Raw genomic sequence first — 27,850 nt, forward strand, 5'->3', positions numbered from 1 at the left:
AAGTTTACCATGAAACCTGAATTATATGACATTGCAAACTGAAAAAAGAACTATCCCCAAACCACCACTCACTCATCTGTTTAACTTGCCATTATATTCCATTTCAGTGAGAATAATCTTTATTTCAAAATATCATTTTAATTATACAAAACTATAAAAATCTAGCAAAACCAGAGATATGGATATATTTTCCTGGAGGTTCACATGTCAATTTTTATTCACAATCTCTTTTTCAATACAATTTACAAACTCATCCCCATTTCCAGTCTGATTATACAAATGCTAAGTGGCAGAAAGGTCTGGAATAAATCTATCAAAAAAAAAGTGGGGTGGGCTTCCCTGGTGGCGCAGTGGTTGAGAATCTGCCTGCTAATGCAGGGGACACGGGTTCGAGCCCTGGTCTGGGAGGATCCCACATGCCGCGGAGCAACTAGGCCCGTGAGCCACAACTACTGAGCCTGCGCGTCTGGAGCCTGTGCCCCGCAACGGGAGGGGCCGCTATAGTGAAAGGCCCGCGCACCGCGATGAAGAGAGGTTCCCGCACTGCGATGAAGAGTGGCCCCCACTTGCCGCAACTAGAGAAAGCCCTCGCACGAACCGAAGACCCAACACAGCCAAAAATAAATAATAAATTAATAAATAAAGTAGCTATAAAATTAAAAAAAAAAAAAAAAAAAAAAAAAGTGGGGTGGGAGGGAACTGTGAAACCAAGTTGCATTCAACAGGTTCTATGAGGGTGGGGTTAAGTGTCTGGGAAATAAAAAAGAGCAAGACACATAAAATAAGCTACAAGGATATATGTAACAATACAGGGAATATAGCAAATATTTTATATCAGTAAATGGAGTATAACCTTTAAAACTTGTAAATCACTATATTGTACACCTGTAACATATAATATTGTATATCAACTATACTTCAATTTAAAAAAAGAGTAAGACAAACTACTATATATAAAATAGATAAACAACAAGATCCTACTGTATAGCACAGGGAACTATATTCAATATCTTGTAATAAAGTGTAATGGAAAATAATATGAAAAAGAATAAATATATGTATATTTATACATATATACATATATGTATAACTGAATCACTTTGCTGTACACCAGAAACTAACACAACATTGTAAATTAACTATACTCTAATAAAAACATTTTTTTAAAAAGTAAGATATAGTAAGTAGAAGTTGTTTTTTTGTCTTTTAAAGATTTTTTTGATGTGGACCATTTTTAAAGTCTTTTATGGAATTTGTTACAACATTGCTTCTGTTTTATGTTTTTTTTTGGTTTTGTGGTCCCAAGACATGTAGGATCTTAGCTCCCTAACCAGGGATCAAACATGTACCCCCTGCATCGGAAGGCGAAGTCTGAACCCCTGGACTGCAAGGGAAGTCCCTGGAAGTTTTTTGGTTTTTTGTTTTTTAATTTTTTAAAACCATTTATTTATTTAGGCTGCTCTGGGTCTTCGTTGTGGCATGCAGGATCTTAGTTGCGGCATGAGGGCTTCTTAGTTGCGACATGCGGGATCTAGTTCCCTGACCAGGGATCGAACCCGGGCTCCCTGCTTTGGGAGCACGGAGTCTTACCCACTGGACTACCAGGGAAGTCCCAGTAGTTGGAAGTTTTTAGCTAAAGTTCTTTCAATGTCTTCTTTGCCTTTTGCTCCAAGTTTAAGAATGCACGTGAACTCAGTTAAATGAAAGTTTCCCTTTTTGTCAATTGTCTCTGTACAGCTCATCCACTTCCTCATCTACAAACTGATCTCCCATTGTCGTCAGATCTCTCTTGGATAATCCTTCTGAATGGTGCCTACTGCTTCTTTATCAAAGCAAGCAAGAGCATTTCTGATGACATCTTCTGGATCTGCACCATTTAACTTCTCACCAAACACCGGGAGGAGCGAGGTGAAGTTTATGGGCCCTGGGACCTCGTTCATCACGGCACTGAGGTATGCGTCAGCCGGATTCTTCCCTGGAGAAACAAGCACATCACGCAAATTTTCCGTGATGAAACCATCTCTGTTCTGATCAATTACATTGGAGTCCTCTTTGAACTCTTGAATCTGTCGTTGGTCAAATATGGCAAACACATTGGAGGTGGTGAATTGAGGACATTTCTTGGTGGTCTTAGTCTTTGCCATTTTGCTCTATGTGGTGGCTGTTTAATTCTGGGAATCGGTCCTTCAGAAGTTGCAGTTAATCTTGTCCAAATTCAGTCCCATTAAAGCATGAATGAATATCCCAGTCAGCCGCTGTAGAAGTCTCTTCAACAGAGCCCAAGGCCAGACACAAGAGCTGCCCTGTGGCCTGGTTTCTTAAGTTCCTATCAGTTGGATATGAAACGAGATTGACAAATTGTGGTACTTGTTGAATCTTAGTAATGGGTACTTGCGAGCTTGTTAGACTTTTCTTTTGAATTTGTTGTATGTTTGAAATCTTCCATAATAAAAATAGGTTAAATTATCCTATCCCGCCAAAGGGCTGCAATTCAATGGTTGTCAAGCTCTTAAAAAAATAAACAAAATGACTCCTTTTATTTTTCAAATAAAATCTTAGGTGGAGGGGCTTCCCTGGTGGCGCAGTGGTTAAGAGTCTGCCTGCCAATGCAGGGAACACGGGTTCGAGCCCTGGTCTGGGAAGATTCCCACATGCCGCGGAGCAACTAAACCCGTGAGCCACAACTACTGAGCCTGCGCGTCTGGAGCCTGTGCTCCGCAACGGGAGAGGCCGCGACAGTGAGAGGCCTGCGCACCGCGATGAAGAGTGGCCTCCGCTCGCCTCAACTGGAGAAAGCCCTTGCACAGAAACGAAGACCCAACACAGCCAAAAATAAATAAATAAATAAATTTATAAAAAAAAAAAAAAAAAAAAAAAAAAAATCTTAGGTGGAACCCTAATATGTAAAACAAATCAAAGGCGAGGTGCTCTGGCTGAAGCTGGGGTAGGGGGTGACTAGAGTCCTGCGTCTGGCCTTCCATCCACACCAGCAGTGAGAGCCCTTGAGCCACTTCTGTAGTCTATGCTTACTTGCTACTCAAAGTGTGGGTAACGGACCAGCAGCATCAGCACCACCTGGAGGCTTGTGACTCTGAGGCCTCCACCCCAGACCAGCTGAATGAGGACTTGCACTTTCATAACGTGCCCAGTGATTCCAGTGCACATTAGAGTTTGAGAAGCACAACTCCGTGGTAGCTTGAGGCTGGAGAGGCTGACATAAGTGAACTGTATTTCACAAATGAACTAAGGAAGGCTCACAACGATGTGCACAAAGCCACACAGCTAGTGGGTGGGAGAGCCAAGGTTAGCAGCCAGGTGGCCTGACTTTCAGCTCAGCCATTTCTGCACTATTCTTGTCAGTTGCACCCTATGGCAGATTCCCCTCTGGTCCCAGGGGACAAGTTCATGCTTTGTTTCTGGGACCAAGCCCCTGTCTCATGTCCTTGCATCTAAATCCATGACTTGCTTCCTTACCTAACATCAAGGTGCTCCAGAACTGGGGTCAAGGGGCTTCCCTGGTGGCGCAGTGGATAGGAACCTGCCTGCCAATGCAGGGGACACGGGTTCGAGCCCTGGCCCAGGAAGATCCCACATGCTGCGGAGCAACTAAGCCCACGAGCCACAACTACTGAGCCCACACGCCACAACTATTGAAGCCCACGTGCCTAGAGCCCATGCTCCGCAACAAAAGAAGCCACCGCAATGAGAAGCCCACGCACCGCAACGAAGAGTAGCCCCCGCTTGCCTCAACTAGAGAAAAGCCCATGCGCAGCAACAAAGGCCCAACGCAACCAAAAATAAATAAATAAATAAATAAATAAATAAATAAATAAATAAACAAATAAATAGATTAAAGAACTGGGGTCAAACCTGGTCCCCACTATTCCCCTCTCCTGACACATTCCTCACCCTCGTCCCTGCTAGAAACTGTCTTTGGAGTCTGACAGCCTGATAGGAAAAGGTCTAGGAGGGTAGGCATTTGGCACTGTGATGTCCCTAAGCTGGTGGGAATTCAAGGCTAGGATTCCAGTTTCTGGCAAGGGCTGGTATGAACAATATGGGGACCACTGTCCACTTCTTTGGACATGTGATCACCAATTGCTTCTGCTTCTGCTGTCAGGCTGGGCAGCTGCCACATTCAATAAACATTTCAGCCTTGTTCCTTCTAAAGACCATTTTAAAATATAACGGATGCACCGAAATACTCTTTTTAAAAATTACACCTAATAAAATAATTTTATTTTTAATTTTTTAAATTTAAGTATTGTTGATTTACAGTATTAGTTTCAGATATACAACATAGTGATTCAATATTTTTATAGATTATACTCCATCTAGCATTATTATAAAATATTGGCTATATTCCTTGTGCTGTATAATATATCCTTGTTGCTTATTTACTTTATACATAGTAGTTTGGACCTCTTAATCCCCTACCCCTATCTTGCCTCTTCCCTGCCCCTCCCCACTGGTAATTCCCCGCCCCTCCCCACTGGTAACCACTAGTTTGTTCTCTATATCTGGATACACCAGAACATTCTTAAATAGAAAGCCTTAGTTTCTTTTTTTTTTTTTTTCACGGCTTGCGCGATCTTAGTTCCCTGACCAGGGATTGAACCTGGGACCATGGTAGTGAGAACACGGAGTCCTAACCACTGGACCACCAGGGAAGTCCCAAGCCTTAGTTTCTTGATTCCTGATCCCAAAACCACTCTCACTGAGGCTGGGAATGCTTGATGTAGCCCTTGTCCTCGGCCACCCTGGCCTGGGTAAAACAAGGAGTAGGGTTTCATGGTGCTTGTGGTGTGTCCTGGCCCAGGACTGCAGGAATGGATTCCTCTGCAGAGCCTTGGCACCTTGTGGCCAGCAGTAGGTAGGCTGGCACTATTTATTTATTTGGACTCTGCATACACATCTGAAATGCAACAATCTACCAGCAGATGGCGATGAGGAGGGAAGAAAACAAATCCCAGGACTTCTTCCTTCCTCCTGGGCTTTATTCAATGAAAACTAAACATCTGAGTAATGATGGCTTTGCCCACCGAGTAGAAGGAAAGGCTGGGAGGGCAGGGGAGCCTTCTGCCTAGTACTAAGGTATATTTTTCTCAGCATGACTAGGATGTGGGTATGGATCAGGGGAGAAGCACCCTACATTCTGAAATGACTTAGAGGTTTTCTGGACATGACTTGCTGAAAATGAAAGATTTACTGATATGTTAAAGAACTGCTGTGAACATTTCCAAAGCTCAAGTCCATGCATGTGTCCAGTTGTGGGAGTAAGAAAAAAGGCTGGAAAACTGGAATGTTCATGGGTTCTTTTTCTATACCTTTCCTGGCCAGCCTGATGCTGTCTCGTGTACAGTACCCATGAATGTAAAATGCATGGCTTGGGCTTCCCCGGTGGCGCAGCGGTTAAAAATCCACCTGCCAATGCATGGTACACGGGTTCGAACCCTGGTCTGGGAAGATCCCACATCCTGTGGAGCAACTAAGTCCATGCGCCACAACTACTGAGCCTGTGCTCTAGAGCCCGTGAGCCACAACTACTGAGCCCACGAGCCACAACTACTGAAGCCTGCGTGCCTAGAACCCGTGCTCCACAACAAGAGAAGCCACCGCAATGAGAAGCCCGCGCACAGCAACGAAGACCCAATGCAGCCAAAAACAATAAATGAAAATAAAATAAGTAAATTTAAAAAAATAAAACATTAAAAATAAATTATTTCCTCACCACCTGGCCACTTTCCAACAACTACCAGGAATGAAAGACTTCTGGTTTCTGTGGATCCTAGAAGATATTTGTGAAAACTAACTCCATTAGTGCAAGCCCCTTAATTGTCCTAGAGGAAGGGTGTCCACTCTGAACTGGGGCCTTGGCAGGGGAAGGGGCAGGCCAAGGAGAAGTAGGGCAAGAGTCAGGAGTCTGGGAACAGGTTAGCTGCGTCCTCTGCTCTGGGTTGAAACCATGTTGCAATTTTCATCTGAGGCTCAGAGTCCTCTTCCAGGATCCCTGGTTATTAATAGAATTCCTTTCTTTGTGGTTTTATGACTTTTTTGTTGGCTGTCAGCTGGGGGTCGCTCTCAGGTTCTAGAGGCTGCCCACAGTTCCTTGCCAAGTGGTCTCCATATTTTTTTAAAAAGAGAGAAATTAAAAAGGCTTGGATAGTGATGGGAAGTCCGGAATGGCAGGGTGAGGACGTCCATAAACCTGCTCCCCCATAAAAGCAAAGAAACGCGGGCAGAAATTGTCAGTATCCGCCTGTTCAGAACTCTGGAAATTAACCAAAGGCTTGCAACACTCTGAGATGCTTTTATCCAAGCAAAACTGCTGAATCTCATAAGAACAGTGAGAACAGCAGGCTTTATGGCTTTTTAACTTGGACTATTCCCATCCCCTTCTCCCCAGCTTCACGGGACCCTTAAAATCCAGCAGCCTCAACCATCAACCTGAAAAATGAACCCAAAAAAGCCCAAATGGAAACAGCCCAAATGTCCTTCCATTAATAGTGATTATCTATGACTAGGGAGTGAGATTTGAGAGACTTTTGCTTTTTTACTTTATAGCACTTCTATACAATTAAATTGTTATAAGTGTGCTACTTTAAAAATAAACAACAGTAATAAAGATAAAACAGAGGAAGAGAGGGCTCCTAAAAATGCTGTAATGATTAAGGAATGGTAGATGAAAATGGTACAGAACTCTTCATGGCTCTTTCTAAATTAAAACCTATATAAAACATTGACGTTCTTTTTATTTGATGTGCCATCTTTAACATTTCATTTTAGTGAAAGCCAAAAAAATGTTTCTAAGAGCTTTTATAGACACAGATTTGACTTTCGGTTCCTGATTCTACTTTCCCTGTAAGGTTCTAAGTTCATCAACTGTAAATTCTCTTACCATGATGGTTTTCAGGGACATAACCATAGCAAGTGGGGAGAGACTATGGTCAAGGACTTTATCTGGCAAGCTTACTTTACTACTCTGCAAAAATAACTGTGCGTTACCTCGGCTATAATCTTAAAAGCTAACCAAAAGCAGTTATAAGCAGCTTTTTGTTCCCAATGTTAAAGTCCCTCCTGGAGACTGAAACTATTTTTGACAGTCAGTGCAGGATAATGTATCCCGCGCCCAAGAGGTACATTAATTAGCAGGAAGACTTCGGGTAGCCACCTACTGTGATGACATCCCTACGGTTCTCTAGGCGGCCATCCGTGTGAATGAGCCTAGGAAGAAAACCTGCCACGGAAAAAATCCCCCACCTTCCACTCCAGACACAACAATTATCCATGTTCTGTTTGACACAAGGAAGTAACCTGCAGGGTTCAAATTCTCCCCATGATTATTAGAAAGTATCTCTGCTGAAGACTAGGATGTAACCACTGTGATCGAATCTCTTACCATTACCCGTTGACCTTGGATGGGATTCAGATGGTCTTTGATGGCCCTGAAATTGTAGGTATAATTTTGTGCTAATGTGAATTTGAGAGAGTGTCTGTTGCTTTCATCAGTTTCCTAAGGTGGCCTGTGGCCAAAAGAAATATAAGATCCACTGATCTAAGGGTTTCCTGGATTGAGACTAGAAGTAACAGACTGATGAAAGGCATTCCTTCACCCCCACTTCCCCCCACCCCTCTGATTCTTCAAAGACAGCTCTGAGTCTGGGGTTATCCCTGTACCTGCAGTTTCCTTGACACTATATCCGGGCAGAGGATGGAAGCCCTGAGGGGAGGGCTGGAGGCGGGAAAACATGACAATGCCAGAATGGTATTTGCAAGCTCCTGAACTGAAAGGGTCTTCAGGGAGAAAGATCTGTCCCAGCTTTGAGAGTAGCCCCAGTCTTAGCCAGGCTGTGGAGCCTAGAGGAGAGGGAAGCTGGATGTTTCCGGATGTGAGGACCAGGCAATGAGTAATGACTGCCATGTTAAGAACCACCATAGTCCCAGTTTCTAGTGGCATCACAAGTCCAGAAATCTCAGTCCTGGGCTAACTGTGTGCCCTTGGGCAAGACCCTTAAACTTTGGAGATCGTATTTTCTTCTCTGCAGACTGTGAATTTTGGACTAATGACACTCACAAGCACGTATCATTTTGAGTTTCGGGTTTAAAATTTTGTTTATGTTTCCAAAACTTGGAAAAGCCTGACTTAGAAGCTAATTTGAACCAAATAAGATGTGACTAAGGTGATCACCTATATAGAGTACCTACCTGGGACCCTGAGATGCCTCACACCACACTAGAGTAGATTTTGATGTCTCAATTGCTATCTTAGAGTGTTCGGATTTGAATGAGATGCCAGGAGGAAAAGGCAGGAAGTGGAATGCTGCTCTGAGCTGCAGCCAGAAAATAGCTGTCCGAAGAGGAGAACTACGTGCATTAATCCCTCTGGTGGCAGCAGAATTGATCAGAGGGAAACTAGGAGAAGATTCTCTTTGGGGGTGCAGCTTTATCACATGGATCACAAATAAACTTGGAGGGATGATTCTTAGTCAATCTATGTAGAGGATAACCATAGAGGCTTGCCTGTTCCCTCAAAGCTGAAGGCTATATCTGTGGAGCATTAAACTTCAGAAGTAGTTGATGAAATATATAGGAACACTCTCCTATATTACTGGTAGGAATGTCAATTGCTCTAACTCTTTTTGGAAGCAGTTTTCAAATATTTAGTAAGAGCCATGAAACTATTTGTACCTTCTGAAATTCCAATTTTGGACACTATCCTAAATAAATGATCCAAATGATTGGAAATTCGTCGTGCACAGATTGTCAGCAAGGTGCCATTGATCCTACTAGAATATGGGAAAATGATGCATAAAGTATGTAAAACAACTGATGTTCACTGTCGCCTAACCTCTCCCCGCTTCCCCAGACCCCAGCAGCTGCCTAGCACCCACATGCACACTCTTGTTTTCATTCATTTACTTGCAAAAATGCTCCTTATCATAATGTCACTATGTCACATGCGTTATGCCAAAGGCACTCACCCCCCTCCCAAAGGAGACAACCCAAAGTCTCATCCTTGCTTTACATCGAGCTTCAAGTGCAGTACCTCTGGGTGATGATCCTTCTTCTTGTTCCTTTCTGGATGTGGCACCTCATAGTTCAAAGACCTACAGTTAAAGGATAACATTAACCGTCCCTAACAGTCACAATACAAGATGAGAATAAGATAACAGAATACCTGCAATACAATATCCATTTAGAAAGGGGGAGGGGAGAAATCACCCTCGGTGGTCCACAAATTCTCACATATCTCACGTTCTGCTGGAGAAGAGAAGCAGGGCCTCCCCACTCTGACAAAGGCGTGAGTTTCTTAGGCGACCTTTCTGCTGCTCCTGGTTTCTGCTCTCTGGGAAGATCAACCATGTCCATTTTTGTCGTGGCCACATCTGAGGAAGGCATGGAGAAGCAGTCCCCTTCTGGGATGTAGCACCCACTTCCTGGTGGTAAGCTATGTGCTTACCCCACTTATGGTGGGGTAAGCACTCACACGTCCTTGATGGTGAAGCTAGAGGTTTCTCCAGCAAGATGACCTCTTTATCAACTGAGGAGGTTAGACATCTCTTTGCTTCTGGTCAATTCTATAGACTGATGACAAAAGAAGACAGTTACCAAACACTAGATTCCAGACTGCGTGGTTTTGTCTCTTCGCATCAATCTGTGCCGGCTAAGCCCATTCCCCTGTCTCTGAGTTTAATGACATCCTTGGTTTCTGCTTTAGGACAGTTCACAACAATACCCTGGGATGGAGAGGCCCCGTGAGGATAATTGGTACCTTTCCCAGGCGTAAGGTGTTTGGGAAAGACTGAGAAGATCAGGCTTTGGCTCCCCCGAGGTCTCTGCCTTCACTGGTCCTACTTCACCTTGGGGCAGATAATTGGGCTTTGTCCACCTTGTACAATAGTCATCACTCAGCCATCTTGGAGTGTAGGCTACAGGGCTTCTATTAGGAGAGCTGTGTTTTCTTCCCTCTCTGCTTTCAGATGGATCAGTTTCACCACCCAAAATTTGTCTCTTGCTTGTAGAACCTTTCTGAATGCCACAAGGAGCAACTAAATCAACACCAGTATCTCGATCCTCTACAAAATCCCATAAGGCCCTAGCCTTACTAGGCACACAGTTTACAAAAAATGACCACTTTGAGGCCATATAACTGGTTTGCCCATTTCCCAACTCAAGATAGAGGGCTTTTCACTGCCATTCACCCAACCTTGCCTTAGACAATTCCACATTATTTGGCTTGTTTCTTTTCCCGGCCCTACTTCTAGGGACCAATTTCTGCATAGGAACCCTTTAGTTGCCTGTGACAGCAAAACCTAATTGCTGTGTTCTTGTGATAAATTCAGCTGAATGGGTGTCAAGTAATGCTGGTTTGTGAGATGGGGATGGAGGAGTGAAAATTTTCCATACTTCATTTTTAGTCTTTCTGATGCCTATCAGTGCTTCTTATGCCCCAATATTTGGGTAACTTGAAAGTGTCAGTGCCCTTCAGGCAATGATCGCCAGGAGCACACCTGCAGTCAGATAAGTTGGCTTTATTACTCACTTTGCAGTGAGGAAGAAAGAACACCATGGAGAAACAATGAGGTCTTTCAGTAAAAGAAGTGTGATGGAGTTCTTCCAAGTACGTAGGACTGAAGGGTAAAGGGGGCCAGAAAGTGATATTAGCAAGAAAGTAATTGAAGGGTTGGATCTTGCAGTTCAGGCTAAATAAGAGGTCATGTGTGAAGGATAATTTTGAGGACAGGGGAGAGGAGGACAGCAATCAACAATATCCAATACTAGGGAGATGACCAGAAAGAAAAAGACCATTTTGTCAAGACCATATCAATTGAATGATGGGGGTAGAAGCCAGATTGCAGTAGTTGAGGAGTACACAGGAGAGTAAGATGTGAAGGCAGAAAATATAGACAATTCTTTGGAGAAGCATGACCTTGAAGGAAGAAGAAAGGGCAATAGCTAAAGATAGGCAGAGTCGAGGGTGCTGATTATGTTGGTGTTATTTTAATGGGAAAGACTTGAATTTGTTTAAATGTTGATGAGAAACATTAAAGAGTAGAGAAGGGGTTGAAAATAGAGAGTACAAGGGAGGAATGGAGGAAAGGGGTCAGGAGAGGATTCATTCAAATGTCTGAGGGGCTACCATTTCCCTCACACTATATAGGTCCTGAAAATGCAGTAGTAATCAAAACCCAAAGCACAGGTGGAGAGGCTGGGCTCAGAAGCAGTGACCCCTCTTCCTCTGTGACAAAAAGAGAGGAGGCAAGGATGGCTGCTGAAATGAGTGGGGTTTCAGTGGCTTGAAGGTAGAAAGCTGAGGGGCTTCCTGCTTTAAAATATCCATTTTCCCTGAAGAGTAAGAAGCATCTTTTACTGACGGTTAAAAGTGGGACATGGAAAAATGTGATGGTTAATTTGATGTGTCAACTTGGGTGGGCCACACTATTGTGGTATTTGGTCAAACACTAGTCTAGATGTTGCTGGGAAGGTATTTTTCAGATGAGATTAACTTTTAAGTTAGTACACTTTGAGTAAAGTGGGTTACCCTCCATAAAATGGGTGGGCCTCATCAGTTGAAGACCTTAAGAGCAAAAGACTGAGATCCTCTGAGGAAGAAGGAATTCTGTCAACTCAAAGGAACTGAGCCTGTGGACTCAAGCTGCAACATCAACTCTTCCCTGGGTCCCCAGCTTGCCGGCCTGCCCTGCAGAATTCAGACTTGCCAGCCCTCACAATCGTGTGAGGATTCGGAACTCCTCAGAATCCTGATAGATAGGTAGACATATGTTTACCTAGAGATATATCCTATTGGTTTTGTTCTCTGGAGAAGCCTGACTAATACAGAGAGAGACTGAGACTGCTGGCTTGGGATACAGAGAAGACTGCTAGATGGCATCCAGGACTGAGTTCGGGGTGGCGACCAGGGATTTGTAGTGGCCGGCACCCATCCACATGGTGGCAGGGTTTCCTCTTGCAGCACTCAGCAGCCCTCCAGTAAGGAAGCAGAAGGAAGGCAGGTGCAGTTGGATTGATCCAGGATTGGAGTTCTTCTGGGGAAGTGGAATGAAAATATAAGAGGATACGGAGTCATTGAATTATGTACCACAGGTCTGTTCTGGATCGGGAAGGAATTGAAGACAGAGGTGAATTGACTATGAGAACATGGAAGCGTCAGGACTGAAATCTGGTGAGATTAAAAACCAAACCAAAACAACAACAACAAACACGTATGTTATGGGTTGAATTGTGTCCACTCCAAAAAAGATATGCTAGGGGCTTCCCTGGTGGCGCAGTGGTTAAGAATCCGCCTGCCAATGCAGGCGACACGGGTTCAAGCCCTGGCCTGGGAAGATCCCGCATGCCGCAGAGCAACGAAGCCCTTGCGCCACGACGACTGAGCCTGCGCTCTAGAGCTCGCGTGCCGCAACTACTGAACCCGCATACCACAACTACTGAAGCCCGCGCCTAGAGCCCGTGCTCCGCAACAAGAGAAGCCACTGCAATGAGAAGCCCGTGCACCACAACAAAGAGTAGCCCCCGCTCACTGCAACCAGAGAAAGCCCGCACACAGTAACAAAGACCCAATGCAGCCAAAAATTTAAAAATTAATTAATTAATTAATTAATTATTTTGAAAAAGATGCTGAAGTCCTAATCTCCAGTGCCTCAGAGTGTGACCTTATTTGGAACTAGGATCTTTATAGAGGTAATCCAGTTAAACTGAGGTCATTGGTATGGGCTCTAAACCAATATGACTTTATATGTCCTTATAAAATGGGGAAGTTTGGACACAGAGACAGGCACGTATAGAAGAAAGACAAAATGTAGACACAGGAAGAACATCATGTGAAGAGAGAGGATTGGAGTGATGCATCTACAATCCAAGGAATTGCCGAAGATTGCTGGCAAGCCACCGGAAGGTAGTAAGAGGCAAGGAGGGAATCCCTTAGAGGTTTCAGAAGGAACATCACCCTGCCAACACTTGAATTTCAGATTTCTAGCTTCCAGAAGTGTGAGACAATACATTTCTGTTATTGTAAGCCACCCAGTTTGTGGTACTTGTTATAGTAGCCCTAGCAAGCTAATACTAGCTATACGGAGAGTAAGGGAGTCAAAGAGCCTGAAGAATCAGAGTTGAGTAGAGAGTAGACGCTAATTGAGTTCAGACCCCTGAAGCAGTTAGGATGTTTTGAGGGGATGTACAGAATAATCAGTTGCCCCAGAGTTTCTGAAAAACCCGGATTTATAGAGGGTGATACCAGGTAACTAGGGGGCTTCACTGGAGCCACTGGACTCTTTCTTATCTCAGCCCAAATCTTGCTGGTGGTCCTAGGGCACCCCAGAGAAAGCCAGGGGTTCAGAATGTAGCCTCCCCAAGGTAACCATTTTGGGATCAAATGATCACTCTCTTGCTTTCACCAAACATTGCTACGAGGGCATTTTGTGTGAAACTGTAATGGCAAACAGACTTTCGGTTCACCAGAGGGTGACTTCCTTTGGCCGTCACTAGGCAACAAATCAAGATGGATCCATCTGTAGCCAATTACATGCTCTCCAAAAAAAGACACTTTCTTTAGGAAGCAAACCTACAAGTCCTGTACAACACAATACCCACAGCAGAAATCCTTTACTTTGCTAAAAGCACTTTCACCTTTTGGAGTTTCTTCAAAATGAAGACCAAAACTTCACGCCGTACACTGGGTTATATGTGTAGTTAAGACACTCATTACTGTATGAGGAGTGTCTGGTTTTGTTTTATAAAGCGAGGGTGGCAGGTGACCCATTTCATTGACCTACTTTCAGTATAAATCGCAAGTGCCAACTAACAACCATCTCATGTCAGTTGCAGAGATCTGTCTTTCAAAATTGATGTACTAAAGAAAAATATTACTTCAGGTTTCCTCATAATCAACAACAAATGCCTGTTGGACCTCGGCTCCAAAGATGAATAGCACACAGTTCCTGCCCTCAGTGATATGTGCTACGACCTAGTTGGGGAGACAGTATATGTAAATAGGAAGATAATAATAAAAAGTAGCATAGAGATGATCTCATTTAATCCTCAGAAGAATCTTGTGAGGGAGGTACAATTATTGTGGCCATTTTACAGATGAGGAAATCAAGGCACAGAGAGGTTAAATAAATTGCCTAAGAAAACATAACTATCACGTAGTACCTCCAGTATTTGAGTCCAGGAAGTCTGGTTTCAGAGTCCACACTCTTAAAACCACACGAGAGTAAAAATGAATGACTCTTTGAATGGCGGCCTCTTAGGTGTTCTAAGTCTTGGGCTAGGACAAGAAGATGGATTATTGAGAGAGAAAAGCCTTTTGATCAAAATTTCATATTCAGGTTCACAGGAGTTTTAAAATATGCATAGCTTTTTCAAAGTACACTAAGTTGTTATAAATAGAAAGTCAGCCAGTACTAATCAATTATAAAACTCATAGGTGAGTGTGATAAAGGCTCTGGCTTCTTGCCTTAATCATTTCCATCATCGTTCTCTAACTCCGCTGTGATGGTTGGCCATCTGGCCAGTTGAGAAAATACTACCACCAATAAGGAACATGCAACCTTCCATTTGCATTTAAAGAACAATAGCTATTATGACTATGTACAATAGCCAAGACATGGAAGTAAGCCAAATGTCCATCGACAGATGAATGGATAAAGAATATGTGGAATATATATATATGTATACAATACACACACACACACACACACACACACACACACACACACAGTGGAATATTACTCAGCCATAAAAAGAATGAAATAATGCCATTTGCAGCAACATGGATGGACCTAGAGATTATCATACTAAGTGAAGTAAGCCAGACAGAGAAAGACAAATATCATGTTACATCACTTATACGTGGAATCTAAAACAATGATACAAATGGACTTATTTACAAAACGGAAATAGACTGACAGATATAGAAAACAAACTTATGGTTACCAAAGGGGAAAGAGGGAGGGATAAACTGGGAATTTGGGTTTAACAGATACACACTATTATATATAAAATAGATAAACAAGGGCCAACTGTATAGCACAGGGAACTATATTCAATATCTTGTAATAAACTATAATGGAAAAGAATCTGAAAAAGAATATATATATATATATATATATGTATATATGAATCACTTTGCTGCACACCTGAAACTAATACAACATTGTAAATTAACTATACTTCAAAAACAAAACAATGGCTCTTATGCATTAAGCACTATCATGTATCAGCCTGTTTGTATATATTACTTCAATCTTCATGAAAAACCTATGGAATTAGTATTATCATTACCCTATTTGATATCTGAGGAAACTGAGGCACACAGAGGTTAAAGTACACACAGCTGGTGAGTGGTGGCTGGGACATGAACCAGGTCTGACTATGGTCTGTTCTCTTAAACACTTCACCCTAATCAATTCCATACAATATTGAACGAGAAAATTATGTCTACGTGTCAATTGACTGTGCTGTTTTATATTCCTATCAATGTTTATATGTCCATTCTGGATGCCTCTTTTCAGCTTATTTTGAATATCATTGCTCTAGGACTTACAGTCATTAATTTTTGTGGAGAAACCAGAACTCCCCTATTTCTATAATGTATGGCAAACTTCTCTAATTTGGGCTAACTCATTCAATTCATCCACTCTTCCTATTTAGGGGTGCGCAGGTGCATGTGCACCAGTGTGTGTGTGTGCGTGTGTGTGTGTGTGTGAAGCAACAAGTTAGCTCAGGATAGCTATCAAATGAAGGATCGTACCTATAACAGCCTTGCATTTCTAGATGCTACTGCTGTGAGAGAGCTACTGCTACTACTGCTACACACACACACACACACACACACACACACACGCACACACACACACAACGTGCCTCAAGTTGCAAAATCATCCCCACCTTAAGGTCAGTTGGGGAAGTGGCCTTGGGAGCCCCCCATGCTGGAACTCATGTACAGGGAGTGCTGGGAGAAAAAAATAAGTGTCTGACATAGAAAAGTCAAACTTACCTGAGGTTCCCTAAGTGAGGCTGTAAAGTGCTCAGAGACCAGCTTCTCTGGCAGCCGCTCTTCGACATCCACTGTCAATCATCCTGCTCTGTGACTCCTTTTCCCTTTAAAACAATCTTGGCGTGCATTTGAACTTGATTTTCTCTAGATTTGAAAAACAGACTGCAATGATCAGAGATGGCATTGTGAGGTGATTTTCCGAGGCTCCTGGTGATGGGGACTTAAAATGTTCTGTCACCATCTATTCTTCTCCAGTCCCACCACCTCCACCGTAGCCCGGGCTCCCATTTTCTCCTGCCTGCGTGATCACTGGGTGGCCTGGATAACCACAATGACTCCCCCCTTCAATCCATCCCACATACCGGATACCCGAGTAATAATCCTTAAATATCCACACGTGACACTTACTCCTCTGAGCTAAGCTTTTCAATGGCTCCCCGGATTTCCAATAGCAGAAAGTCTAAACTTACCTGTTAGTGGGAAATCTGCTCAATGTTATGTGGCAGCCTGGATGGGAGGGGAGTCTGGGGCAGAATGGATACATGTATATGTATGACTGAGTCACTTTGCTGTGCACCTGAAACTATCACAACATTGTTAATCAGTTATACTCCAATATAAATATATATATATATATTTGCCTTGAAAAAAAAAACTTACCTGTTAGCCTATCCAGACCTTCCCCCATCAGGCCTCATCTCGGCCTCCACCCACTCTCACTTCCCAGACTCCTAACACGCCTCTTCTACTCTGATCAGGTCTGTCCCATCAGTGTCCCATGAACCCGGCAAGCACATTCATTCACAGGTTGTCATATTACAATGAGATGCTGTATCTGTTTCATTCAAAAACATATTGGAGGCCTGCTCCATGCCAGAATCTCAATCAGCTTCCAGATCACAAAGTTGAACAAGATGGTCCCTAGCCATCTGGTGGAGGTGACAGACAGCTAACCAGGCAATCAGATTGCAGCGTGATGGGTGGTGTGATGAGGGAGGTCCAGGGAGCTGTGGGAGCCCAGAGGAGAGGACCCAAACCCAGGCTTGGGAGAGCAGGGAAGGACTCAAGTTCTGGAGACATGAAGGATGAGTAAGAGCTCGCCAGGCAAGGAGCTGGAAAGGGGAAGAGGCATCCCCAGAAGAAAGAGTAGCATTGACAAAGGCCTGGAGAGAGATCCTGACCTGTTCCCAGAACTGCCAGTAAGTAGTTCAGCCTGGCTGCAGGCTTGAGAGTGAGGGCGAGGAGAAAGGGTTATGAGAGCACACAGGAGGAAGCATTCAGTTCTGTCCACTGGGTAGCCAGGGGGATGGGGGCTAGGCAATCAAAGAAGACGCCAGAGGCAGTGAGAGTTTGAATATGTTTCGGACATCTTTGCACTGTGCGTGCACCTAGCCCTCTCCTGGGCACACAGGAATCACTTAGGAATTAATTCTTAGTTGGACATCAGCCTCTTCAGCTGATAGGCCATATAACAGATGCATTTTGGCCAAGGGATGCTGTATTAGTTATGCCTTGGTAACGAACAACGCTAAAATCTCAGTGGCTGACGTCAATAAAATTTAAATTCTTGCCCTCACAAAGTCCATTGCCAGTCCAGGTGACACTCTGGAGCAGCTTTCCCCCATGTGGTGACTCAGTGATACCTGCTGCTCTGATTTTGTGTCTCTACCTACGCTTCCACAATCACTGTGGGAGGCAGAAGAGAAAGTGGAAGGACTCACACCGAAAATTGAAATATGTCACGAAATATGTCACTTCATCTCACAAGTCATTGGCCAGAGTGAGTGACATGGTCCCTCCCAACAGCAAAAGGGCACGGAGAAGAGGAATCTTCCAGAGTGCTCAGAAGAAGAGAACCAGCTCAACTAACACCAGCTAGGTGAGGGCGAGACTTCTCCTAAACATATTACTTAGGATTATTGTGTGCTAAGTGGGTCAGTTGGCTTATTGCTTTCAGAGAGCCAAGTACCCAAATGTTTGGGCTTAGATGGTTTTGTTACAGTTGTTACTTTTCCTAGCTGGAATCTATGCCATCATCTGTTCTTGGGTTTGAGCCAACAATGCTAGGCCATTTGGCAAAGTGATACATTACACGAGCTGCAGTATTAGTGAAGTTGTTGTCACCATTTGGAAAATGCAATTTGTCCATGGTGTGAATGAAACAAGACAAAGAGGTAAGCGGCAGACCCAGGACAGATGCACTGCACTCGCTAGGTATTTATTGCCTGATGAAGATCTTCTTCATCTATGACTTTTGACGGGCAATTCGGCTGTTTCCTTGGATCAGGCTAGTGTGTAACCTATGTTACACTTTTATCCATTTTTATCTATATTTCCTATATACAAACTCTATGAAGTAATATGTACAAGGCATATGTCTGGTGTGTGCTCCCAGAGTGGGTACCTAACATGGCAGCTCCTGGAAAATGGCCCTCAGAACTTTCTGAAGACATTTGCAACTTACATGCAAGAATGATAGAGACCAGTTAACACTAGCTTCCTAATTCACTCTAAATATGGATGCTTACCGTATATGTATTGATTGTTGGAACAATAAGATATCATTTTTTGTCCATCATAGTAGGAAAGGTTTAAAAGTTTGATAATATTAAAGAGGATGTGGAAAAGCTAGCACACTCTTGCTGAAAGTGAAAATTGGTATAATATTTTCAAAGGGCAACTTGATAGTATCTATTAAAAGATAAATTTCAGACCCAGTGATCCACCATTTCAAGTGCTAGAAATTTATCCTATAGAGACGTCACCACAAATGTGCAAAGATTTATGTACAAAGATATTTATTGCAGTATTGTTCATAAGAGAAAACAACCCAAATGTCTATTAATAAAGGAACTGAGAAGATATACAATAGTGCATTAAAAAAAACCCTAGATAGATCTAATGTACTAATATGGAAAAATGTTCATGTTGTACAGATCAGTGAAGAAAGAAAGTTTAAAAATAGTATGGGACTTCCCTGGTGGCACAGTGGTTTAGAATCTGCCTACCAATGCGGGGAACACGGGATCAAGCCTTGGTCCAGAAAGATCCCACATGCCGCGGAGCAACTAAGCCCGTGCACCACAACTACTGAGCCTGAGCTCTAGAGCCGCGAGCCACAACTACTGAGCCGGCATGCTGCAACTACTGAAGCCCGTGTGCTCTAGGGCCTGCGTGCCACGAGTACTGAGCCCGTGTGCCTAGAGCCCGTGCTCCGCAACAAGAGAAGCCACCGCAATGAGAAGCCCGCGCACTGCAACAAAGAGTAACCCCGGCTCGCCGCAACTAGAGAAAGCCTGCACGCAGCAACGAAGACCCAATGCAGCCAAAAATAAATAAATAAATAAATAAATAAAATTTAAAAAATAGTATGAATAGGTTGTTTAAAAAATTGTTTTGTCTTAATAAATGCTATTATACATACAAGAAAAATGTTTGGAAGAATAGATACCAACTCAACAGTCATAATCTTTGTAGTGCTGGGACTATGGGATACTTTCGCTTTCTAGAATACTTGTATGGCTCTGTAATGATTTTGGAATCAGGAAATGACATTAATTTTTTTTCTAATTAAAAAACAATGTAAAAACTTCTTCTGAGAAAACATATAACAGCATTCTTTGAATAAAACCTAACTTCTGAGAAAATCCTGGTTTACTCTATAGCTCAGGGAGTAGATTTGACAGCACTTAACTTGACCAGTCATGTGTAACAGAGTAGAGTTTAGCAAAAGGCTCTGAGCAATTAAAGCTGCAGCATAATCACCAGGCATCAGAGCTTCTGATGGAACCCAGGCCTTTGCACTGCTGTCTTTGATCTGCTCTCAGGGCCTAGTATTCTAAGCACTTAACACTTTGGGGGATGAGAGCACAGTTCACATGAGACTACCTTCCTTAAAACCTTCCATGGCTACCAGTTGCCTACAGACTAAATCCAAATCATCTAACATGGCATTCAAAGCCCTACGCCATTTCCCAACCCTAAATTCCCAACCCAGTCAAAGGGCTTATACAGCATAATGTTTAAGAGTTTAGGCTTTAGATCTCCAGCCAGATCTAGGATTGAATTTTCTGCCTCATCTCCCTTTCAACAAACCCTAAACTATTTGTAGCTCGAAGCCAAGTTCACCCATCCTTTCTCCATACGCTGCCCTTCCCAGATCCCCATCAGAAAGCATGAAACTGTTTTCCCCCTAAACTCTTGCATAGCTGTATCTGCACTGCTTTCGTGGTATGCACTTACACTATCTTACAGAGTGGTTTTTTTTTGTGATGACCTCCCTTAAAAAGGTCAGCCCGACGAAGTTAAACCCCATAGTGCACTGCATATTGCTTGCACATGCCAGGCTGATAGCAAATATTTATGGAATTGAATGAACAAACGAATGAATTTCCCTTTTAATAACCACCCGGCCAATTCATTCCTGCTGCCAGCAGGTGGCGGTATTCTCCGTTGGCTCGTACCATTCAGCACACTGCTGTTCACCAGAGCCTAAAATCATTCTGCAAGTCGAGCAAATCCCAGTTTAAGATAGTTTGGCAGAGATGAAAGTTCTGAACTCAGGGTCAGGTAACCTGGCCTTTTAGCTCCAGATCTGCCACTAACTACATATGTGACGTTCAAATCTGTTCCTTCACTTCCTGGATCTGTTTCCGTGTCTCCAAAATGAAGTAGTAGGATGGGATCATTTGCATAGCTTGACATTCTGTGATTTTCATACTCTGCAAACCAAGATAACTAGAGGTATGAGATCCTTGGATAGTTGCCACCATTATTTCTCATGTATTCTAGAATGTTCTTGTGATAACAATATGGTCAGAGGCATTTCCTTAGAAGTCCTCTCCAAATACTCTTGCCTTGTTTGGATATAATGGGCTACACCAGGGCCTGATCATCCTGAGTCTCTGACTAGTGTTGACTCTCAGGAAGAAACTGGGTAATGATCCTTAGAAGTGGGGGAAAGAGGTGGATGAGGGGAGGAAACTCAGTTCAAGAACTGTGGAGTCAGCCAAAGCCTCTAACAGTGGGAAGAAACTCTGTTGTATGTATTTTGAAACTGCTTTTCTTCTGTATAAATGTGTTTCAAAAGTCAGATTTTGGGGGAAAGGAGTAGTTACTTCTTATCAGTACTATTATAATTCAGCTGTTTAAATTTTTTAAAAACCACAGTTCTGGGCTTCCCTGGTGGCGCAGTGGTTGAGAATCTGCCTGCCAATGCAGGGGACACGGGTTCGAGCCCTGGTCTGGGAAGATCCCACATGCCGCGGAGCGACTGGGCCCGTGAGCCACAATTACTGAGCCTGCACGTCTGGAGCCTGTGCTCCACAACAAGAGAGGCCGCGATAGTGAGAGGCCCGCGCACTGCGATGAAGAATGGCCCCCACTTGCTGCAACTGGAGAAAGCCCTCACACAGAAACGAAGACCCAACACAGCCATAAATACATAAATAAATAAATAAAATATTAAAAAAAAAAAAAAAAAAAAAAAGACCTACTTTAAAAAAAAAAAAAAAAAAAAAAAAAAAAAAAAAAACCACAGTTCTACATCAATTAAGCACTGTCCCTGCCTTCCCAGTTGGGGAGTAGACAGGAGGCCTCGGGAAGTATAGGTAGGACTAAGGAGAAGAGAAATTCTTCTTGTCCAGGTCAGGTTTTAAAGGCAAGAAAGGACAAAGGGCTGCCAAGTTACTTTAAAAAAAAATGTACATAAATAGGGTTTTATATTTGGTTACCAGAGTTAATGGGCATTGCATTTAAAGTTTTGGTACTTATACGCTTGTCATAAAGAGATATATTCTTTTGATAAAAAGTTGAACTTAGTGGGCTTCCCTGGTGGCACAGTGGTTGAGAATCTGCCTGCCGATGCAGGGGACACGGGTTCGAGCCCTGGTCTGGGAAGATCCCACATGCCGCGGAGCAACTAGGCCCGTGAGCCACAACTACTGAGCCTGCGTGTCTGGAGCCTGTGCTCCGCAACAAGAGAGGCCGCAATAGTGAGAGGCCCACGCACCGCGATGAAGAGTGGCCCCCGCTTGCCGCAACTTGAGAAAAGCCCTCGCACAGAAACAAACACCCAACACAGCCATAAATAAATAAATAAATAAATGAATAATAATAAAAAAAGTTGAACTTAGTGTAGAAGTCCGATTCTAGCTCCAAGGGAGAATCTTCACCCTTGATGAAATTTGGAATAAGGACCTCCTCTGAGAGGGAAACTAACAGGTAGGGGAAAAAATGCTTCCTAATTACAAAGAAAAACTGCTTAAACTTTAGCTGAATCAATGATCTTAATGCATCTAAAGAAATAATGTCTTTATAGATGACAGCAGGAGAGAGAAAGAGAGAGAGAGAGTTTTTTTGGTACATGTAGCATTAAGGGACAGAGAGACTGAATCTCATAATATTAAGTGAAAAAAAACTAGATTTCAACCTCTGTAGACAATATGATCCATTGTCTTTCATTGTAGTGTATACACATAGAAAATGAATGGCAGAAAATATAAAAAATGTTCATAGCAATTATGATGCAATGACAGGTGATAAGCAATTTTTGTTTTCTTCTGTAAAATTTTCTGTATCTTCTCAATTCTCTGTGGAACTTGTAGAATCTTTACAACGTGAAAAGCGAAATGAATGTCAAGTCCTATTATGTTAAGAGTGGAAAAGGCAGGTAAGGTTAAAGTTCTGTGGATCCTCGAAGCCCATCTTACTGCCCAGCCCCACAGATTCCCAAGGGTAAGATATAGTCACAAAGATGGTCCAGGAAAGAGCCCACTTAGTACTGAATCACTAAGTAGTTACGTATCCTGCTAAACTGACCTGCATTATGTGTGAGGTGAAAAGAGCCCTTTTGCCCCTTGAGCTTAAGGAACTTAGGCCAGAAGCAGGCCTCAGCAGAACTAAGGTAGGCCTACTTTTTTCTCCTCGGTCCACCCTGCTTTCCTCTTTGGGCAAGGTCAAACGTGCCTGCTCGTAACAGGAGGTGACCCTGGTCTGTCATGTCATAACAGCCCAGAAGATGCAGGGGTTAGGGCAGTGGTCCCCAACCTTTTTGGCACCAGTGGCCTGTTTTGTGGAAGACAGTTTTTCCACAGACCGGGGGTGGGGGGATGGTTTCGGGATGATTCAAGAGCATTACGTTTATTGTGCACTTTATTTCTATTATTATTACATTGTAATGCATAATGAAATAATTATACAACTCACCGTAATGCAGAATCAGTGGGAGCCCTGAGCTTGTTTTCACTTACTACTACTCACTGATACGGTTTTGATATGAGTCTGCAAGCAATGGATTTATTATGGTCTCTGTGCAGTCAAACCTCTCTGCTAATGATAATCTGTATTTGCAGCCGCTCCCCAGCGCTAGCATCACCGCCTCAGCTCCACCTCAGATCATCAGGCATTAGATTCTCATAAGGAGCGCACAACCTAGATCCCTCGCATGCGCAGTTCACAGTAGGTTCCTATGAGAATCTAATGCCGCTGCTGATCTGACAGGAGGTGGAGCTCAGGTGGTAATGTGAGTGATGGGGAGCGGCGGTAAATACAGATGAAGCTTCGCTCACTCGCCTGCCGCTCACCTCCTGCTGTGCAGCCCGGTTCCTAACAGGCCACAGACTGGCACCAGTCTGTGGCCCGGGGGATGGGGACACCCCTGGGTTGAGGGATAACGTGGAGAGAACTTGCTCCACACTGAAGAGCAGGTCCCAGTCCTCTTCCAACTAAAAGAAGTTACCACACGCCCCCTGAAAAATCTCCAGCCCTTAGTAGAGGAGGGGAAGGGGAAAAGCAGGGGCTCTCAAACTTTGATGACAATCCCAGTACACACATAGCACACGCTCATTCACACACCTGGAATAAAATATCCAAAGACAATACCTCCTTTTTTTTGACTTTTTTTTGAAGTATAGTTGATTTACAATGTCGTGTTAGTTTCAGGTGTACAGCAAAGTGATTCAGCTATACATATACATATACCCATTCTTTTTCAGATTCTTTTCCCATGTAGGTTATTACAGAATACTGAGTAGAGTTCCCTATGCTATACAGTAGGTCCTGTTGCTTATCTATTTTATATATAGTAGTGTGTATATGTTAATCCCAAGCTCCTAATTTATATCCTCCTTCCCCTTTGGTCACCATAAGTTTGTTTTCTATGCACAGACAATACCTTATGATCAGGGCCGGCTGTCTAGGCATGTGACCTCTAAGGTAGCACAGGATTCCGTGCTCGGGCCCACATTTGGTTTAATGTCCTGCTGTCATTGTCTTGAAATTCTGAATAATTTGATTTTTGAACTTGTGCTTTGCAAGTGAAGTCAAGTGGAAGAGTAGAGCATGGCTGCGAGCAGACGCCATTCAGGCAGTATGTGTGGGGGCTGCCACCGCTTGCTGGCCCGCTGGCACGTAGTGTTTTTGATGCCCCGTAATCAGGGAACTGCCCTGGGCCTGTGCCGCATGGGAGTCCAGCAAGGCTGAAAGCAAGGACAAGGTCAGTGTGCTGAGGAAGGCGGGGCTGGGGTGGGGGAGTAGTGGTGGTGACAAACCAAAGAGGCCCTCCTTTCCTCTCGCTGGAGAGGAAACTTGTTTCCAGCGCAGAAGGCATGCAATTGAGTTCTGAGAAACATGAAGGCCGAGGAACCGTATCACATCCTATTGTGTTACTTTCCTATATTAGCTAACCTCTTATGCTGGAAATGATGACAGAGAAGGAAAGGGGACGATAAGCCAAGGCTTTCCCTCTCATCGTCCCTTACTCATCAGTCAGCTGAAGGGAGGGTGTGGGTAGAAGTCTGGTGTGCGAAGCAGTGCAGAGTGAAGTAAGTCAGAAAGAGAAAAACAAATACCGTATGCTAACACATATATATGGAATCTAAAAAAAAAAATGGTCATGAAGAACCTAGGGGCAAGACGGGAATAAAGACACAGACCTACTAGAAAATGGACTTGAGGACACGGGGAGGGGGAAGGGTAAGCTGGGACGAAGTGAGAGAGTGGCATGGACATATATACACTACCAAATGTAAAATAGATAGCTAGTGGGAAGCAACCGCATAGCACAGGGAGATCAGCTAGGTGTTTTGTGACCACCTAGAGGTGTGGGATAGGGAGGGTGGGAGGGAGGGAGATGCAAGAGGGAAGAGATATGGGGACATATGTATATGTATAGCTGATTCACTTTGTTATACAGCAGAAACTAACACACCATTGTAAAGCAATTATACACCAATAAAGATGTTAAAAAAAAAACACAACAGTTGAATTAGTTTTGTGCAGCCAGCCCATTGTCCTGGTAAGTACGACCTACATAATATATATGCATGTAAGAGCTGTAGAATTATGTAATTTTGGTGATTTTGCATATAAGTTAGATGCTCTTACATTTGCGTTTATTTTATTTTTTAATTTTTATTGGAGTACAGTTGATTTAAAATGTTGTGTTAGTTTCAGGTGTACAGCAAAGTGAATCAGTTATACATATATGTATATCCACACTTTAAAAAACTCTTTTCCCATATACATCATTACAGAGTATTGGCATTTGCGTTTTAAACTGGCATTGCAAGACAAAAAGATGTAAGGTAAAATTCCCGTTAATAATGAAAAACATCTTTTTTAACTTAGGATGACAATCAATAGCACATGAAAAAATACTATGACAAGTGAAGCGGGAGGTTGTGGAAGAAAGAAAAAATGCTTATATTTGAACAACTTTAACAATACTTTTTATCTGCTTTTTGATCAAGGAGTCCCACATTTCCATTTTGCTCTGCAAATTCTGTCACCAGTCCCGCTTATGGTGTGTGAGGCCTTTTGATACTCGCTACTCTGGTCTCTTCTATTTGTTTTCAAATGTTGCTCATGATCCATTGGATTGATTTCCTGACCCCGAAAGGGTTGTGACGGGCACTTGGGAGAACACTGCATTAGAGGTTAGAGTGCGTGGTCTACACTCCCCCAAACATTTTTCTCCTCAACTAAAGCAAAGGGCTTAACAGCCAGGCCTGGGGTCAATCAGAGGTGGTATTGTTCCCCCTTGAGGGAGATAATCAAAGGTATCAGAAAGAGTCCTGCCAACACCTTCACAAGACTGCTTGATTCATTATCGCCATGGCTTCTAGAACCAATGAGATGGGTAATTTGGTGCCTCGAGGCCTTATTCGCGTCTCTTTGATCTTACCTCAGAAGACTCTGTAATCCATCAAAGTAATGCTTCAATTACGTTTATCCCAAAGCTATTCCAGGTACTAGGTCAAGAAGTCACCCTCTATTCTATTTCCCGTTTAAAATCATGCATGATTCTATGATCCCAGTAAGGTCATCAGACAGGATTATACAATGTGTGCCAGTATTAATATATTGCAGAGGACACTACATTTCTAACAAAACTAATACTATGGTGTATAGAGCATAGCTTAGGAGTCAGTTAGATGAAGATACTAATCCCAGCTCTGCTCCTCTCTTAGGCATGTGACTTAACTTTTCTGAGTTTTTATTTCCTCATCTGTAAAATGGGAATATTAATACCTACCTCCTAGTGTTGCTGTGAGGATGAAATAGTTCATGTTTACAAAGCGCCTAATAGGGCTTAGTAAATGATAGTTGTTGTCATTTGTATTTTCAACCGAGAAATTTAAGTTATCTACAAATACATATTCCTTATAATACAACTTTCATCCTGAATTGTTCAGTCCAGCCAAAAAGGTTCTTTCTGGAGTGTCTGTCCAGTGGTTCTTGATCAGGGGTGACTTCGCCCCACCAGGCGATATTTGGCCATGTCTGGAGACATCTTTGGTTATCACGTGTTGGGGAAGGTGATGTCTAGCGGGTAAAGGCCAGGGAGGCTGCTAAACATCACATTGTACACAACAAAGAACGATCCAGTGCAAAATATCAAGAGAGGCAAGGCTGAGAAACCCTGCTCTGGTTGAAGCCTGATCTAGCACCTGTAGGAAGGTACAGAGCTCCTTCAACGCCTCCACAATTGGATTACGGCAGCCCCACCACCCCAATCTTCCAAATTTCCCAGAGCTATCAGAATACATGGCACGTGATGTAGTATCAAAGAATATCCATAATTATCTGAGAAAGTTATTAACACCCTCCTTTTTTTTTCCAGCTTTGTATCTATATAAGTCCTGATTCTTTTCACATACTGTAACCAAAACAACATATGACAACCGACTCAACACAGAAGCAGATTATGTGAATCTAGCTGTCTTTTATTATACCAGACATTAAAGAGATTTTTAAAAATGCAAAACAATGTCACTTTTCTCCCTCATTTTTTTTAGTTTTGGGAAATGTAAGGTTTTAAAACAATTCATTTTACCAGTTTTGAGAAATACATATACTCTCTATGAAATTAAAATCGCAAATGAGACACAGCCTTCATCACCTACCTGGATTACTATCACATCTAGGAATCATTTTTCCAGAAGGAAATATATTCTAAATAAGAATCTAGCTGACTTTTATCATCTGTTTTCTAGGGATAGATACAACTGGAGTGAGAATATGAGTATTCCTGGAAAATGTGTAACTGGAATTGTTTGAGATAAAAACAGAAGGGTATTCCCATAGAAAAGGTTAAAAGATTTTATGGAAAGGAATTGATAAATAGAAGGGTAATAAGAGGTGGAATTTGAAGTAGAAAATGATGAGATAAGGCTTAAAAGTGAAAAATGAATTGAAGCTGGACCTTGGTCTACTAATGAAACTGGAGACAGACTGAAAGTTAACTAATGAGAAACCATTCAAATTTTCATTAACAGGACGATGGGTGAACAAACTGTAGTGTATTCATACGATGGAATGCTATTCAGCAAC

The 27,850-nt window shown here is 42.9% G+C and overlaps 1 protein-coding gene and 1 pseudogene across 1 annotated transcript in view; one reads left to right on the top strand and one right to left on the bottom strand.

Moving 5' to 3' along the window:
* Nucleotides 1-1,794, top strand: part of LOC132356867 (small integral membrane protein 10-like protein 2A) — a 17,978-nt gene extending 16,184 nt beyond the window's left edge. The window contains exon 2 of the mRNA XM_059910017.1: nt 1,738-1,794. The gene's annotated coding sequence lies outside the window, so the exon portion shown is untranslated. The remainder of the gene's footprint in view (nt 1-1,737) is intronic.
* On the bottom strand, nt 1,599-16,706 carry LOC132357193 (myosin regulatory light chain 12B-like; annotated as a pseudogene).
* Between the last annotated feature and the right edge of the window lie 11,144 nt (nt 16,707-27,850).

This window comes from Balaenoptera ricei, chromosome X (genome assembly GCF_028023285.1).
Source record: "Balaenoptera ricei isolate mBalRic1 chromosome X, mBalRic1.hap2, whole genome shotgun sequence".
In the NCBI taxonomy this organism is placed as follows: Eukaryota; Metazoa; Chordata; class Mammalia; order Artiodactyla; family Balaenopteridae; genus Balaenoptera; species Balaenoptera ricei.